Source organism: Larus michahellis, chromosome 3, assembly GCF_964199755.1.
Source record: "Larus michahellis chromosome 3, bLarMic1.1, whole genome shotgun sequence".
NCBI classification, from domain to species: domain Eukaryota; kingdom Metazoa; phylum Chordata; class Aves; order Charadriiformes; family Laridae; genus Larus; species Larus michahellis.
Genome location: NC_133898.1, coordinates 101,924,530 through 101,941,535, shown reverse-complemented (window position 1 = coordinate 101,941,535; position 17,006 = coordinate 101,924,530). Strand labels below are relative to the sequence as shown.

The following is a 17,006-nucleotide window of genomic DNA, read 5'->3' as shown; positions in this document are numbered from 1 at the left end:
AGTGGGACAGGGGAAACAGAAAGGTAAAAGTGAGAAAACTCATGAGTCAAGATAAAGACAGTTTAATAGGTAAAGCTAAAGCTGTGCATGGAAGCAAAACAAAATAAGGAATTTGTTCACTGCTTCCCATCATTCAGCCATCTGCAGGAAAGCAGGCCTTCAACACGCGTTACAGTTGCTGGGGAAGCGAAACACCCTAACACCGAAGGTCTCCCCTTCCTTCTTCCCCACAGCTTTTATTGCTGAGCACAACGCCATATGGTTTGGGATCTCCCTTGGGTCAGCTGGGGTCAGCTGTCCCAGCTGTGTCCCCTCTCAAATTCTTGTGCACCCCCAGCCTACTCACTGGTGGGGCTGTGTGAGAAGCAGAAAAGACCCTGACACGGTGCCCACACTGCTCAGCAATAACTAAAACATTGATGTGTTATCAAAACTGTTTTGATCACAAATCCAAAACATAGCCCCATACTAGCTATTATGAAGAAATTTAGCTCTCCCAGACAAAACCAGTACACTAGGGATAATGCAAGAACATTCACATGATTTTTCAGGTGTGTGGGCCAGGGCAGGTGTGGAGGACAGAAAAGGAACGCTTAGACAAAAGTGTCCCGAAGCCAGAAGTTACATCAGTTCCTCTGGCTCTCCATTTCACAACAAAAATGAAAGGCATTTTTTGCCTCTCTGTAATGAGGTATTTACTTAAGTATCTCAGTGGCAACCCAAACCCAGCTATTTTATAGACAAATGTGAAGAGTAAATGAAAAGTTCCTATAGCCTTTTGCCATTGCTATGCACCCAACTACTCGCAGCTTTTTAAAGCAAGGGATTCATAGCAAGGAAGAAGCACGGAGATACCCCAAACTCTGTCTAGTCACTGTGTGAATATACCGCCAAAGATCAAAATCAGACATTTGCAATAAATCTATTAACATGCTACAAATAGTTACGTTAAGATTGTGGGGAATGTTTTTACCCAGTGAAGACTAGTAGTGTAATATTCAAATTAATATGCACGTTAGGTATGTAAAAACCTACACATTTGAGGGAATTGCTTTTTCCACAAATATTCTCAGCCTTCTGATTGAGTCAAAGAGAATAAAACATCCCAGATTCTGTTTTGAAGCCTGTGGCCTCAGCCCCAGCAGCCCTAGACCACTGGTGTCATGATCTAGTGGCAAGTGCACGACAGGAGATGGGACTTGGCAGGTACCCCCAGGAAACTGAACTGAGAGGGGCTGCTGTACGTTTCTGTATAGACCACATCTTGGCGCAGTGGTACTTGCACTATGCTAAGCCATATATTAGTGAAATGGGTAGTAGTAATGTACACACTGCTGCGCTGCTGTTTTTTGTACTATGTACTCTTACCAAAACAATACAACTTACTTTTAAAAACCTCACTTTCCTAGTTAATTACAGATGTTACTTAGGAGCTGCACATCTGTATTTTAAAAGTTAAAGGTTCTCAGTTCAAATTTAGTAATTTGCCTTTGATAATGGGATCTATGTTAAAGCCATAATAATTAAAAAAGTAGCTTGAGTGTTTTACTAGTTTGTTTTTTTTTTTTGATCTTGAAGAAAGCAAACCCTAGAATAGCTCTGTTCAGGTTTTTTTCTTATTATTTAAAATAGTTTGCTTTATAAATAATCCAATGCCATTCGTTCCTCCTGCTACCTTTCACTGCTGCTGTCTTCTATCCTCTGCATAGGTGTAATACATCCACCAAGGGAAATAAACCTGAAATCAAGTTACATTTTATTTTAAAAAATAGTATATTGCTAGTAAGATATTTAAATATTAGTTCAGCAATATACCAGTTGCAGATTCCAAAATCACCTAATGAAATTTGATTTGACCATAATCAACGCATTAGAGGCTTGGCTGCGATACCACAGTGGCTGCAGCCTTTCATTTGAAGAGGCTGACACATATTGATATATCGATTCTGAAAGACAGATTAAGGGTTAAAGTAATCATTGATAACTGTTCCCTATTCACATGTGGTTCCATTACTGCATAATCTATTGAGAAAGGAAAAATTATAGTTCCTTCAGATGAGTTACATCTTGTAATTACATAGATTCTGATTTACATTCCTGACCTACTCTTATTTATGCTACATTGATCTACTATTTCAATGCCATTGAACAAGTTTTTGCCTGAACAGCTCAATGAATGCAATGGCAATGCAGTGGAAATTCATTACTTGATTGTGGGAAAAGAAGACTCAGTGCATAAATTTAATGTGTCAATAAATAATTTTAAAAGTTATGTTTCAAAAGACAAGACATATTGGGAAAAACATACTTTACATCTTCCTTTCATTCCTAAAAAAACCCGTACTATTATAAACTTGGAGAGTTTTAAAAACAGGTATCATTGCAGTATTTCTTTTGTAAAAAAAAATGTACTCAGAACTACTTACTGAGAACCACCAAATTGTGGAGAAATATTCAACATATACATGATATAAAGAGATTTTCCTTTTCTGTAACTTGAAGACTTAAATTAGATATGACTGATACCATACTTGTATGAGCTTACAAGGGATTAATTATTGGGGTTTTTTAAACTCTTAATTTTTTTAAACTCAGCATTCATTTAACAATTGTCCTCATTACTGATATAACTCAAAGAAATATATAACAGTAAACAATTATAAATCATCAACAGAAATTGTGGAAAAACACTCAAATATGATACTTAACGCTGGAGTTATTTGCAGCTTCAAAATCTTAATTTGGACAGATAGAAAATATGCATTCAAACATGTTTTGTCTTGACCATGATCAAGAACGGTAACTGACCATTCTTAGCTGACTTTTTGCACGAGAGAAAAAAAACAAGAAAATAATACAGAAAGAAATATATCAGCTGAGCTATCTGGGATCAAAAGCAATTTAAAGATAAACTGTTATATGGAAAAATAATGTATTAGCATCTCATAATTAAAGGAAAAAAAGCTGGGATGAGTACTAGGTGAAAAATTGGTGTATTTTAGCTATTAGAGGAAGATGCAGAAAACTCGTCTTGAAAAAATATGGCATGACATCAAATAATCTGTAATAATTTCTACCAGCTATAAATTTATTACCGTGGCTTTTGAAATACTTTCTATAATAGAGAAATTTTCTGAATACACATACGTACAAAATCACATTGTAAATAAATCCTTTAGTCTCCTTAGAAGACATTTTTCATCAGAATTTATCTTTCATCTCTGATAAATTAACTTTCGTATAATAAGCCCCAATCACCATATTCTAATACAACTGTCTTACAAATCTAGAAATATGTTGCATCTTAAAATTAGTAACTGACTGCAAAGAACTAGTACTCATTTTGTCACAGTGACATTAATCTTGTGAGCAGCATAATGTCCTTTTTACATCATTTTAGTATTGCCTCATTCAGGCAATCTGTTATCAGTAAATAAGCTGTAACAAAAGTTTTCTAAGCATGCCGGATGAAAAACTAGGGTTGATAAGGTTGCAGAGCCTGTTTTTTGTTGATTTCATCCTAAGAAAGATTTATTATAGCATAGTGACTAATACCAGAGGTCTAGCATTTCTATTTCTATTTTATTTTGTGTCACTAATAGATTTATTTCAGGCAGCTATTTCACCTTCCTTATATTAAGTCAAGTTAAATTTGTGCTGATTGGACTGCAGAAAATGTAAGTGGTTGCAAACTATTCTGAAGTAAGTATTTTTTTCTTTGTTTAGACAAGGTTTGATTTCCACTCTGGATGGGAAAGCAACGAGAACTTTACAAGATAAGATTAGACCACAGGCAACAAAGTAATTTAGACAAATACAGACTAATTTGCTTGTTGTAAAACTTTTAAGATACTTGTTTTCATTAAATATCAATTTTGGGTCTTCGATATGTATGCATGGCTTTTGAGAACGGTATCTGCCTGTTTAACTTAAAAATGAATGCAAGAACCAGAGGGATTAAATACATAAATAAACATCACCTTTAGCCTGCAGTGTCTGTTATTTAGATATTCGAACTCTAGACTGTTGCATGATGCATAAGAAGCATCAATCTGCCTACGCAAATTACTTCTTGCCTTATTGCTGTGGCTAGTCATAGAGCACATCAGATCAAGCATCAGATCTTGGTGATTTGAACACTTTCTGCTCAAAACAACAGATATTTAAAAATCCATAATCTCGTGACAGGTGAAAGGGCACACACCATATAGAGAGTCTAGAATTTAATGACAGTCCCATTAATTTTTTTAACAGTCTGGTAGTCAAAATAACCAATACTGAAAAGCATTGATATTAAAATGGTTAAGATGGTTATACCAAAAATCCCAGGGAACCTTGCTACTATCTAACTTTTTCTACTGATGGGGTGCTCAGGCTTGAAATTTCCCCGCAGCTCTAAAGTGTGACACTATAGTTTTCTCATGAAAATTGTAGATGGGGGGTGGACAGAGAGGCATTGCAAGGATTTGCTGGGATCATGACATCTTTGCCAGGGTGACTGTGATGTGCCTGGTGGGGGATTTCTTTCTTCTCTTTGTTTGAAGGAACATGAGGTTGATACTTTTTTCTTCCCCTAGTCTTGGGCTCTGCTTCGGTATCCCTTCAAACCTTTCCCAGTCACAGCCCCCTTCCTTCTCCCAGGATGCCAGCTACAGCCTGGCTGTGGTCCCCAGCCCCCAGCACACAAAGGGCTATGGTTCGGCAGACAGTGACCGGGGGTCGGGGTGACACCCGTCCGCATCAGGGACCATCCCCAGAGCTGAAGCTGGAGCAGAGGAGGCAGCAGTCACTGGCCCCAGCGCAGGGGTTAAACCAGCGACACCCAGCTCAGGCCATGGAAAGGCGAAGCCCCTGCACTGCCCCGCACACAGCGGGGCATGCCCCTGCTAAGGGCAGAAATTGTATCTACTGGATTGAAAAATGACAAAATCAAGCTATACCTAAAGACACCACAATTTAGAATTATGATTCAATTCACAAATGAACAGACTTACAAAAAGGGATGGAGAACAAGATAAATCTGAAGACAGTGCAAGTAAAATCTGTTAATTCATGTCGGAATATTGGAAACATCATGACAAAAATGTCAGAGTTGTCAATATTGCCAGAGGAGGTCTCATTGTAGCTGGGCAAGCTGCAAATATCAATTCAATATTTATGACATTTTAAATGATTTTAAGAACATAACGTTTAGTATGAGCAATTACTTTGTTAAAATTGAGAAAAACTTTTAAAGCTAAACAATAACCGAAAACTTGTAACTGAATGACGAACTTTAAGAAGCAAAGTGTCTCTCATTTGAACTAATACAGTTCAATACGGAGAAAAGAACTGTATTGATATGATGTATTTTATATATAATGTATATATTTCATATATTGCGCATATATATTAATATAAACATATTCTTACAGAGGCATACCCATATTTTTTTCAGTATAGTCACTGTTTATTGGCCATTTTAACACTTTCATATAAAATGGAGTGTAAAAATAAAATTAAGGGAAATTGGAGAGCTGCACTATGTGGTAAAGGCACCAAGAAAAAGATGTTCTAGCATCACTCTAAAATAATATAGCTTTGTTTAAAAAAAAACATTCACATTTACCTCCTTATCACTCTATAATCTGAATGCCTCCAGAATATACTAATATTATGATGATTATTATTATAGCTTTTGATTTTCCTCTCTATTTGGCATCTTTTATGTAGCCTGTAATAGTCTTATTTAAGACTCAAGCAGTTACACATTTTTACAGTCAAATGATAATCAAAGTTTAGTGTATTGCGAAAAACTCAACTTGTTTTTCTCTTCTTGGGACACAACAAATCATACTAATAAAGTAATGTATTGTTCATGTTACAGTTCAAATGACCCATCAGAAATTAAAACAATACCGTCCTAGGAGGTTTTCCAGACCCAACTGGACAAAACCCTGAGCAGCCTCCATACCTAACACCACTTTCAGTGGTTGGACTAGAGACCTCAGAAGGTCTCTTCCAACCTGAATTATTCTGAATCAAGAATGAAATTTCCCCCAGTAGCTTGATCTGGTAGCCTGGTTAATGGCAAAATGCATGGGATCGAAAGTATGCAACTGGTGCGTAGAAGCTGATGACAATGCAACAAGAATCTGATCATGGTTAAATGGAAATTTTTTTGTGAATAGCATGTATTTCATCATAGCCTAACAATTGTCATACTTCTTACGTAAAATTCTTATAATCACTCTGGTCAAATTCAACCCCCTCAAAAAAATCCAAAAAGAAAGTATGCAAAAAGGTAGGCTAGGCAGGCTCCTTGTTTTCCTATTTAGATTGATGCTAATCACACACTGAGACTCCATGCAGGCAAGCAGAAAGTACAAACACTGGAAATAACCCTAATTACTGATGAGAAAATTTATTAGTTAGAATGCAGGTATGCCTTAGGTAGTATATTTAGGCACCAATGTTTGGTTCATTTAATTACTATAGCACAACACCTTCACTAATTGTTTCAAATGAATAGAAATACTATTCAAACTTAGAATAGTACTTTAGGCTGACTGCAGAGAAATAAAACAGATCCAAGTCATGCAATCAGTGAGACCCAGAGAACCCCCCAGAAATATTTCCACTGCATACTAGAAAAAGACCTTTGGAATGGCCACTAGATTCTTAGCATGAAAGGTCAACCCATTCTACTTTAGTGAATACTCTTCATGAAGTCATCTACTTCTCTGAATCCTGTTGAGGATAAGAGACAGAGATTGCCAGCAGAGATAGCTACAGAGAACCAAAAAATTCCATGATGCTACCATGGTCATGCTTTTCAGAAATAAGCAGCACAACTTTACAGTAACTGTTCTAACATACAGCAAGTTAAACCATCAATCACCAGTCATTGCTTTAGATATTTATTGCTGTGACTGACTGAAACATCCACAGGTTTTTAAGCGATGAATTGCATGTTTTTATCTAACTAGTTCCTAGTCATGAATTTTTGAGTACATAGCAAAAAAAACCACACCATCAGAAATAGCTATTAAAATATTATTATTTCATTTGTAACACTATCTTTTAGAAATACTACAGTAATTTAATATAAAAGATTTAGACATTAAATACATTTACAACTTGCACAAAGCTCAAAGAAATATCACAGAATCACAAAAGAATAGACTGGCATTATGATGCATAATGTTCCTCTGTGGTGTTCCAGCATTAAAGCTGCTTAAAAGTTCCTTTGTCACAGTATTTGTAGCAGAGCAATTTGTGTGGAAATTGAGATTTCAGTCCCCTGGGCCTTGGTAACTCTTATAGAATAGAATAGAAACTCCTTTAAAGCATGCACAGCGGCATACTTGAATACATTCAAAGACCCCTCCAAAGTTACACTTGCTGAAAAGTACAGAGACTCTCCTAGCTAGCAGTAACAGCTCAGAAACAGCTCTAACAGATGCATCAGGGCTTTCTCAAATTTGTTGCAGGTATAACGTGAAGCACTGATTTTGGCTCTAGAAGCCCTAGATAATTTAAATTCTCACCTAATAGCTTACCATAACAGGTAAGATCTAGATATAATCACTTGCCCACAAGCTCTCTGATGTTCTCCCAGGACTGTCCTATCCCCTAAATTCTGCATTTCAAGCAGCTCAAAAAATCCTCAGGGAAGGATTCTACATCTGCTTTACCCTAAAACACTGATCTGATAGATTATAAGAAGATAAATTAGGATGTTACCAATTTCAGTGTTACTATCTGTTTGGCTGGGGATTGTCTCAGTTTTATTACATGTTCCTGTTCTGTTCAATAGCATGTGTGTGTCCTAGGAAAGATACTTACATGGTATATATAGTACCATGATCAAAAACATAAGCAAACTGCAGAACTTCAGAGCAGCACTTCCATAACTAAGATACAATGTTTAACAGTGATTCTATTCATGTGAGGCATGGTTTCCTGGAGGAAGGAATTATTATTATTACTACTACTATTACTACTCCTCCTCCCACTACTACTATAATTACTTTGATTACCACTTTATGGGAATGAGAGAAATAACAAGAACGGTGCCAATATTCTTGGAAGCCTCAGCAAAATCCATTCCTTTGAGAGAGGCAACCAGCCTTTCCATGAAATCCACATGGGAAGTCAGGTACTGAAGGACTTCAGAAACTAGAAAACTGAGAAAAGAACTATCAGCACATGTCTAGGTAGCACAATGCAGTAGAGTGTTAGAGTCCCTAAGACAGACGTGCAGACCAGTAGCTCTGGTAGGCCAAAATCACTTCAGCCATGTTAGTATGGCATTGTATGTGTCTTTACAACCATGCCTCTAAAGAGAACTAATTAGCCTGCGGCTGACACCATTCTGATACAGCTACATTATTTTTTTTGGCCATTCAATCTACCTTGCAGATTTTTAACTGTGATGTATAGTATGCTTACTGCTGTCAGCTGCATGAGACTGGTGGATCACTTTCCTCTATTTTCACTAACAAATTAAAAACCTGTTCTCAAACATTTCCAAATCTGCTTGATGTGGAGCAAGAATGTTTCCCATAAACTGACAGAATGCATGGATGGCACCTACTGGATAGTATATATTGAAAATATTTCTTCTGGGTTTTTTTCCTCTTGGTATAAATCATTAATATCAAACAGACCAGCTATAGAAAGAGAGAGAATGTGTGAGAGGATACATCACCATAATCTTACATTATGTGCAAGAATCAGATTCAATATTTTTTTTCTGGTCAATATGGAGTAATACATGCAAAAAGAATCAGAAGTTATTCGAAACTCTTTTTAATGTTGCATTTAGTAACCTCTATGAAGGTGCAGGAAACTTGGACAAAACTGTGTGAGAATCAAACTGAGATTTTCTCCCAATCCATGATACCACTTTAGGCAATGGGTATAAGTCCTAACATGTCATGACTGCATGAGCAGTGTCCTTTTTATCATTATAAAGTGGTGTCTTCTACATTGATGCTATTCATGAATAACATGCTGTTTCTTTTCAGCAGTCAAAATAAGCAGAGCTTGTTCTAGTCCTCTTTTACTGACTTCTATAAATCCAGGAAAAGAAGCTGGTTTTGTTTGAAGATAAATAGTAATTAACTGTACAACACATTGGTGAAATCACCTTAGAACTGCTATACTAAATACATTCAAATTAGACAGTAATGAGCATGAAGAACAAACACTTCACATTTAGATATTCTTTGCCAAAAGACAAGGATTTTCCTCCCTAAAGGCACAGATCTGTAACCCAAAACAATTATATTTTACTAAACAAGGGGACTGTACTGTCATCCAAGTTCCTAATCACCAGATTTAATTTGTATACACAGTGAGAGTTGCTGTTGCCAAACACTCATTATGAATGGACTGTAGCACAGCATAGTTTGAGCATAATCTGTACAAAAAATTAGGTGGTTATTGACTTTGTATCCTTAACGACCAGAGACTTTGCATGCACTATAGAGACCTTTCTTTCTTACAAATAGGATTCTTAGCTGTTCAGACATTTCACTGCTTTGAAACCACAAATACATTTCTCAAGCTTCCTAGTTAGAGGTCACTGCTATATGGTATAGTAACCTTTACAGACCACATAAAATAAATGTCTGCTCAAAAAAGAAAATATGTACTGGACTATCTTCTCCTGTCGCTGAAGCTGTAAATACAAGACTGGAAATCAAATCATCAAAAGGTCACATCCAAATAGCGAACTTGGATAACAAAGGTTAGACACAATAATCTAAGTTGGTTTCTGTTGTGGCATAAAGAATACTGGGCCAAACACAAATTCTCGTATTCAATTCTTGTATTCATTTCCTGTAATTCAGTTCAGGAACCCTGAACTCAAACCCTATGGGCTCCATCCGCGGGCGCTGAGAAAGCTGGCTTACATCCTTGGAAGGCTGCCTTCTATCATGCCTGAAAGGCCATAGTGACTAGGAAAGGCAAACTCTGCACTTACCACCCAAAAAAAGCCAAAAGGGATGATATGGGAAACTACAGGCCAGTAAGCCTCACTTTAGTCCCTGGGAAGATCATGCAATGAAAACTCTTAGAAGCCATTTCTAGGCAATAGAAGGAGAAGAAGGTGACTAGGAACAACCAGCATAAGTTGTGTCATGCTTTGGGCCAGGTTGGCCAATGACAAGGTGACAGATGGTCTCCCCCACCTCTTGCTCCAAGGAGAAGAAGAGAGATAAAAAATTTGTGAGTTTAGAAAAAAATAAACTATTTTAATGAAATATTAATACTAAAATTTTAAAAAAGGAAATAATGGAATAGATACAATATATAGAAATGTACACAAAACTGTAACAAACTCCCAGGGAGATGTCACTGGCAGGCACTCTGAAAGTTCTGGACTGGACTCAGTGACAAATGGGAACGCACTAACCGTGATCAAATGGCAGATGACCTGACAGGGTCCTCATCAGACATCAGTCATCAAAGAAAGACAGCCATAGAAGAAGCAGTCTATTGAAAAAGACCCAAAGAAGAGGAGCCCTTGGAAAAGAGTCCTTGGAGAGGAACCCATTGGAAAAAAGCCAAAGACAAAGAGCCAACCTGATTCTTTTGATCCCTCAGGTTTTCTACTGTGCATGGCAGATGGGATGGAACGTCCTATTGGTCAGTTTGGGTCACCTGGCCTGTCCACTCCTCCCCACAGGTGTGACCCCTTCACAGGGTGAACAACCCAGTCAGTGACCCTGGCTGCCACAGCAGCAAGTGTGAACAAGAGCCTCTCACTGAACAGAAAGTTGGCTCTGCTCCACCCCAAACCAGGACAGGTTGAGAGGAGCCTTGCTGAGAATGACGTGGGGTACTTGTGGATGAAAAGCTGCACGGGAGCCGACAATGGGTGCTTGAGGCCCAGGCGGCCAACCACATCCTGGGCTGTGTCAAAAGCAGGGTGGCCTGGTCGGCCAGGTCGAGGGAGGTGATTCTGTCCCTCTACTCCACTCTCATGAGACACCACCTGGAGTACTGCATCCAGCTCTGAAGCTCCCAGCATAAGAAGAATATAGACCTGTTGGAACAGGTCCAGAGGAGGGCCACAAAGATGATCAGAGGGCTGGAGCACCTCTCCTATGAAGACAGGCTGAGAGAGTTGGGGTTGTTCAGCCTGGAGAAGAGAAGGCAAGACCTTATTGCGGCCTCTCAGTACTTAAAGGGGGCCTATAGGAAAGATGGGGACAGACTTTTTAGTAGGGCCCACTGAGTTTGGACAAAGGGTAATGCTTTTAAACTAAAAGAGGGTAGATTTAGACTAGCTATAAGGAAGAAATTTTTTACAATGAGGTTGGTGAAACACTGAAACAGGTTTCCCAGCGAAGGTGGTAGATGCACCATCCTGGAAATGTTCAAGGTCAGGTTGGACAGGGGAGCTCTGAGCAACCTGATCTAGTTGAAGATGTCCCTGCTTATTGAGGAGAAGTTGGACTAGATTATCTTTAAAGGTCCCTTCAAATCCAAACTATTCTGTGGTTCTATAGGTTTATCAAGGGAAAACCATGCCTGAACAACCTGATGGTCTTTTATGATGAAATGACTAGGTTTGTGGAAGAGAAGACAGCAGTGGATATCACTTTTCTTGATTTTATCCTGGCTTTGACACTGTTTCCCCCCCCAAATATTCCTGCTCCCAAGTTAGAACATAAGAGTCTGGAAGGGCGCACAACTGGATGGCTAGAAAGCTGGCTGGCTGGTTGGGTTGGAGAGTCGTGGTTTATAGATCATAGGCTACCATGAGGCTTGTTAAAAGAGGAGTATCCTCAACTCTGCCATTAGGCTCAGAAACCTGGGAGGCTTGAGACTGGACTTCAGTAGTAAACCCTAAAAAAAAGGCAACATTAAGTACCTCAGACTCTTCCATGTCTTTTTGTCACTCAGCCCCACTCCCCACTGAGAACTTTTTTATTGTCCTTCCTTTTGCTGACATTGTAGAAATAGAAGGCCTTCTTGTGGCTTTGCATATCCTTGTCTATTCTCAGCTCTAGCTGAGCTTTTCCTTTCTTAATTTCAACTCTGCACACCTGGGCAATGGCTTCATATTCCTCCTAAGTAGCCCATCCCCGCTCCTTCCACCAAATGTGTGCTCAGTCAGGTGTTTCCTATTCATCCTTACTGGCCTTCTGAAATGCCTTCTTGACCACTCGCTTCCTTGAACAAGGATGGGAAGTAATTGGAACAAAGGTGCTACCAGCCTAAGATTTAATTGGTTAAATTATGGCTCAAGGCTCTAGTTAGTAGACAGTAAGTCACTGAGAGAAAAAAGAATGTTTATGCCCTGACCTTGGCTCTCAGGAGAGGGAAAGGGAAATAGCAGTCTGGACTTTGCACTTCAAGCCAAATACTCGATAAGGTTACACATCACTGTTCTATGTTCTTTCTGGCCCAGGAAATCTTTGCTGAATACTGCTGAAGCTCAACAAGTACAGTGAAAGTGCCCCCTCTTTTCCTTACAAATCAGGCTAACTTATAATGGACATATATAATGGACATTACAGCACTTCTTATGAAGTAAATTTGTCCCTTCATGATGGTGTGTTCACTGAACCTAAAATTCCCAAAACTTATGTGAATGCTCTGATCATTAAACTAAAAGACAGACACCACTACCTTGACATTAAGTACAGAAACTCAGTTCTATCAACATACATGTTAAATTTTTTCTTGGCGTGCCAATCAATTTTGGCCTCTCTTGAAATGTAAGCTGCTTTGACATCTCGGGGAGTGTAGCATGAGATTCCACCCCTTTGACTCTAAATAAAATAGTCACTTCAGTTAGTCTTGTTGTTCTTCTTCCTCTGGATATCAATAACAAGGAATACAGACAGAGGTTTGAGGAGTGCAAATGCAATCACTGCCAGAGTCGGCTGGCAGTACGAAGCTGCAGAAGTAGCTGGGAATGTCAAGAAGATAAAGAAAACTTCTCTCCTGTTTCATTGATTAGATCCTGTGGGAGTTTTTTGTTAGGTCAGCCCACTGTATAAAAAGCAGAGCAGAATTTTTATTGTCACGTAGACAAGATGAACAGCAGGTTATGAGGCCCAGGACAAGGAAGGCTGGGGCTCAGAGCTGGCATTAAAGATAAAATAGAAGATGAGTTATTTAAGCCAACGTTTTGACTTGGTTTAACATACAACTTAAGTGCACCCTTAGTCACTTTCAAATGTCAGTTTGTACTGATCTCATAGAGAAGATACGACTGTAAGGGTAGATCTGAGATTAAGAGAATAGCTAATTAGAATTAAGGAATAATTACTGCTCTGCAGAAATGACGACTGAACCTTCACAGCAAAAAGTGATTTCATGATACTTAGTCATTTTTAGGCATCTTTTGAATCAGATGTCCAGTAATTGGTAGTTGGAATCAGCATTTTGAATTTATATACCTCAGTTTAACACATCCTATTTTAGGCAATGAAATCTTACTTTTAGTATTGGGTGGAGGTGTCAAGGTGTTGGCGGGGGGGGGAGGTGGGGAGCTGCAAGGCAGCTTCTGTGAGAAGAGACTAGGGGATGCCTCATGCTGGACACAGACAGTTCCAGGTGGCTCCAACGGACCCACTGTAAGACACAGCTGAGCCCCTCAGCCAAGATGGTGATGCCTCTGTGAAAACGTATTTAAGAAAGGGCAAAACACTGCACAGGCAAGGTGAGGAAGGGGAAGTGAGAAACAATCCTGTGAGCACCAGGGTCAGAGAAGGAGTGACGGGGGTGCTCCAGGTGCTGGAGCAGAGATTCCCCTGCAGCCCATGGCAGAGACCACAGTGGAGTAGGTATTCCTCTGCAGCCTGTGGAAAGCATCCCCAGCACAAGCAGGATATCCATGCTGTAGCCCACGGAGGACCCCACGCCAGAGCAGGTGGTTATTTCCTGAAGGAACTGTGGCCCATGGAGAGCCCATGCTGAAGCAGGTGTATCTTGAAGGACTACAGCCTGGGTAGAGGACCCATGCAGGAGCAGGGGAAAAGTGTGAAGTGGAGGGAGCAGCAGAGAGGAGCTCACGGATTGACCATAACCTCCCATTCCCCATTTCCCTGTGCCACTCAGGGTGAGAAGCAGAAGAGCTGGGAATGAAGTTGAGCCAGTGAAGGGGCGTGGGGGCAGGGATGAAGCGAAAAGTGTTGTTTATATTTTGTCTTTGTTTCTTACCATCCAAAAAATCTATTTTAATTGTCAATAACATATAATGATTTTCCACAAGTCAAGTCTGTTTTGCTGGTGATGATAACTGATAAGTGATCCCCCTGTCTTTATCTCAAAGCATGAGTTTTTTCACCTTTATTTTCTGCTCCTGTCCTGTTGATGAGGAGGGACTGAAAGAGTAGCTGGGTGAGCAGCTGGCAGCTGGCCAAGGTCAACCTTTTAGGAAAAAACTTCTAGTCATTCCAAGAGATCTTAGAATTATTTAGTTAACGTCAAGCAAAGAAAATCGGAAAATAAAGACTTAAGAATTACGAAGTCTGTCAGTTAAGGAAGTAATGACTTAGTAATCCTAGAATCCTTTCAAATGAAGCAATTAGGAATTATCAAACAAAATTCTACCATAAAAAAAAAACCTTGTATTCTTACTAAACTCATTTTGCAGCAGACTTAGTGATCCAGAAACTTATGGTTTATACTTGAATATAAAATAAATTTTTCATGAACATGAAAAATATTTCACTTGAGGCATGTCTGAATCATCTGGATTATACTTTAACGTAAGGTTGTTTAGATAATAAGATGGTAAGAAGAAATTCAGCTGGTAAGAAGAATTTATTAACCCCTCAATCATGAAAATGACCTTGAGGGTAAGTGATCATAATATATTACGTTTAATTAATTATTCCTTTTAAGATGTTATAATGCACAGCTGCAAAGAAACTACTATTAGTGTTTTAATTAGCAGGTTTTTAATATCAAACTAGTGGAATATATATATACTTATTTTTGTCTTGTTTTATTCCTTACATAGCTGTGAACCAGTGCAGACTCAGAATGCAACATCACATTGATTTGTGATAATGAAGATATAGCTATACTCATTGATTATATTTCCTTATTTTGCTTTTAATTTTAAATTGCTGCTTATGTTCCATTTAATTTATAATTCCAAAGTCATAAGAGTTCCACTTGTTTGCACTGTATCTTCAGATTCTCTAACAAAGGTCTAGTAACCTACCAAGCCAAAACTGAATGTGACATAGCCTTTGATTTCCTTAGATTATGACCAAATTTCCTGTATTTATAGTAACATGTGAAATCAAGGGATGTTGGAATCATATAGAGAAAAACAGTCACAGAATCACACAGAATCACAGAATGGTAGGGGTTGGAAGGGAACTTCAGAGATCATCTAGTCCAACCCCCCTGCCAGAGCAGGGTCACCTAGAGCAGGTTGCACAGGAACGTGTCCAGGTGGGTTTGGAATGTCTCCAGAGACAGAGACTCCACCACCTCTCTGGGCAGCCTGTGCCAGGGCTCTGCCACCCTCAAAGGAAAGAAGTTCCTCCTCATGTTTAGGTGGAACTTCCTATGCTCAAGTTTGTGCCCATTACCTCTTGTCCTGTCCCCGGGCACCACTGAAAAGAGCCTGGCCCCATCCTCCTGACACCCACCCTTTAAGTATTTATAAGTGTTGATAAGGTCCCCCCTCAGCCGTCTTTTTTCCAGACTGAAGAGACCCAAATCCCTCAGGCTTTCTTCACAAGAGAGGTGTTCCAGTCCCCTAATCATCTTGGTAGCTCTCTGCTGCACCCTCTCCAGCAGTTGCCTGTCCTTCTTGAACCGGGGAGCCCAGAACTGCACACAGTACTCCAGGTGCGGCCTCACCAAGGCAGAGTAGAGGGGAAGGATGACCTCCCTTGACCTGCTGGCCACACTCTTCTTGATGCACCCCAGGATGCCATTGGCCTTTTTGGCCACAAGGGCACATTGCTGGCTCATGGTCACCCTGTTGTCCACCAGGACTCCCAGGTCTTTTTCAGCTGAGCTGCTCTCCAGCAGGTCAGCCCCCAACCTGTACTGGTGCATGGGGTTATTCCTCCCCAGGTGCAGCACCCTACACTTGCCCTTGTTGAATTTCATAAGGTTCCTCTTTGCCCAACTCTCTAGCCTGTCTAGGTCTCTCTGGATGGCGGCACAGCCTTCCGATGTGTCAGCCCCCCGCCACCAGCTTTGTGTCATCGGCAAACTTGCTGAGGGTGCACTCTTATCCCTTCATCCAGGTCATTGATGAATATATTGAAGAGGACTGGACCCAGTACTGACCCCTGGGGAACACCACTCGTCACTCGTATAACAACCAGTGCAACTGAAAAAAGGCAACAGGTGATAGTGGTAGGTGACTCTCTTCTGAGAAGAAGTGATCATCCCCCTGTACACAGTACTGGTGAGGATGCACCTCAAATACTGTTTTCAATTTTGGGCTCCTCCCTACAAGACAGACACTGAGATTTTGGAGTGTGTTAAGAAAAGGGCAGTGAAGCTGGTGAGGCAACCAGAGCACCAGCCTTATAAGGAGCAGCTGAGGCAACTGGGGTTGTTTAGTCAGGAGAAAAGGAGGCTGAGAGGAGACCTTATCACTCTTTACAGCTACCTGAAAGGAGGTTGTAGCGAGGTGGGGGTTGGTCTCTTCTCCCATGTAACAAGCGATGGGACGAGAGGGAAGAGCCTCAGGTTGTGCCAGGGGAGGTTTAGATTGAATATTAGGAAAAAACTCTTCACTGAAAGGGTTATCAAACAATGGAACAGGCTGCCCACAGAAGTGCTTGAATCACCATTCCTGGGGGTATTTAAAAGACGGGTAGACATAGTGCTTAGAGATACGGTTTAGTGGTGGCTTTGTCAGTGTTAGGTTAATCGTTTGACTTGATGATTTTAAAGGTACCTTCCAACTTAGATGATTCTATGATTCTATATTTGAGAAGTCATGGGAGTCTGGTGAAACTCCTGCTGACTGGAAAAGGGGAAACAGAACCCCCGTTTTTAAAAAGGGAAAAAGGGAA

General features: G+C 39.9%; 1 protein-coding gene across 1 annotated transcript in view; it reads right to left on the bottom strand.

Annotated features, from left to right (window-relative positions):
* EYS (eyes shut homolog) overlaps positions 1-17,006 on the bottom strand; it is an 875,293-nt gene that overhangs the window by 488,369 nt on the left and 369,918 nt on the right. The window lies entirely within an intron of this gene.